Here is a 2,302-nt window from a genome sequence, read left to right on the forward strand (position 1 = left end):
TGTTGTTCTTTTGAAAAACTACAACTCCCAGACTCCTCTTGGACTATGGTTACCTGTGCGTGCACCTGCGCGCAGGTATGGGATATTCCCAGATACCCTTGCACTCCCCGTTAAAAGGCAGGGCCACACGAGGCTCCACTCTCGTTCTGCCTTTCCTCGTGTGTCCCGCACGTTCCTTTGCCCTTCTGTGTTTCCCTCCCCCATTAAAGTGGACCCACGTGGGAGCCGCCGTGTAGTGTCTGTGTTTGTTCCGCCGTGTGTGTCTGTTCAAGAAGAACACGCCTGCCTTTATTATTTTTTAAGAAGAACAGTACTAAGATGTTGAAGCCCATGTGGGTCCAACACAGATTCCCTAACTGGACTGGAATGGAGTCGCGAGGAATAATCAGACAGCTTACACAGTCATCCTTCAAGGGCAAGATCTCTGTCCAAAGATCTCCCATTTATTCTCCAAACACCTCATATATCATCACATAAAATGAGTGGGAAAACACATTAGGCTGTATCCTAGGTCACCATGTGAATGGGCTTTTAGTCACGTCCGCATCTACCTGTATGCTAGCAGTCACGTAGGCCATGAATTAGTATCTCTATAAGACATCCTCCAAATTACAAAGAAAAGAAGCACCAAAACTCCTAACTCTTAAGTCATCAGCTTCAGCTGAAGTCTCTTCTCAGGTGATCTACATTTATAACAAAAGAAACTAGGAGCAGCACATCCTGGCTATTGTTAAACAGAGACAGCTTGTCTGCAGAATTCGTGCCATACAGAAATATGGGCCTACACTAAGAGTTATCTGAACTATGGGGGAGAAGAGATTCAAGAGATTTCAATGGAGAAGAATTTTAGGATGTTTCCTAGAAATCATTTTTATGATATTTTGGTGAAGAAAGTGACTGCCTTTAGCCCTTGTCTGAAGAGTCTACCTGAGGCTAAAGTGAAGAGTTTTGGATTAATTCGATTTACAGAGAAAATCTCAAAACAATTTAATATAGATTATGTCATGTGGATACTAGTGGTCATGCTTATAAATATTTACAATGAAAAAGAGCAATCTCAGCAGGGTAAATTACAACATGTAAATTTTGAGGAGAAAAAGAGCAACATGAAGTGGAATGGAACTAAGTCCTGAGTTCAAGGAGATAAACCAATTAAGAAATGAAATTTGGGGAGTGGTGGCCTCAGGGTAAGATACCACTCAGCTAAATTTCCAACTTGTAAAAAGGAGCTGGAGAAAGGCTGAGATCTAGGTGTGGTGGGCACATCTTTAACCCCAGCACTGGGAAGGCAGAGGCTGGCGGATCTTTGAGATTGAGGCCAACTTGGTCCAGAGGTCCGGTTTCAGGGATTTCTCTGTAGCTTTGGAGCCTGTCCTAGAACTTGCTTGCTCTTGTAGACCAGGCTGACCTTGAACTTACAGAGATTGGCTTGTCTCTACTCCAGAGTGCTGGGATTTAAGGCATGCACCACTGCCACCTGGCTAGCTTTTGGTGGATTGTAAATGTTCCAATGGACAGCACCACTAGTCTTATTAAACTCAGTGGATCAGAAAGCAAAGATGAGCCATGAAAGTGGGATGGGAACTTGTTGTGAAAAGGGGATGACAAGAGAAGGCTAGGAAAGGAAAGAGGGTTGTGTGTATAATGTACATGTGTGAAGTTGTCAAATAATAAATTAACAAGGACATTTTTCTAGTTAAATACAATCTATAAAGAGAGGAGTAATTTGTGAGGGAGATGGGAGAATTTAGATTGCAAATGTCATGGCAGATGAGGAATTTACTGATATGTACATTGTCATCAAGTGGTGCTTACTGGTAATGAAAAAGAAAGATCAAATTATTTCCACTGGAAAATGCTGAAGGCTTTACTAAGAATGACTGAACGAGGGGAAATATTCATTATAGTGGGTTGAAAGAAAATGGAAGATAACAAAGTAAAAATACTGTGGCATATTTTCTCAATGACACGTTCTACTGGATCATTCACAGGCCTTCTCAGATCTGAGAAGAACACCTGTCTAGCCTTCTTTCAATAGCTTTTCCTATGCTAGGATTCAAGGGAGCTTTATTTTTTTTTCAACCAGCAATGCCTTTGTGGCTTCTGGTTTGTACTTTTGAAAAGATGTGTTTGATCTTGTAAAGTAAGTCCCTCCCTTCCTCCTTCCCTCCTCCCCTCCTTCCCTTCTTCCCTTCATCCCTCCCTCCTCTCTCTCCTTTTCGGACTTGAAAAAGAAACTACAATTATAATATTTTTGTTTCTTATTTTTTAAATCATATTCATTAGCGTATGTGTGTAGGCA

This window comes from Microtus ochrogaster, unplaced genomic scaffold, assembly GCF_000317375.1.
Source record: "Microtus ochrogaster isolate Prairie Vole_2 unplaced genomic scaffold, MicOch1.0 UNK23, whole genome shotgun sequence".
NCBI lineage: Eukaryota > Metazoa > Chordata > Mammalia > Rodentia > Cricetidae > Microtus > Microtus ochrogaster.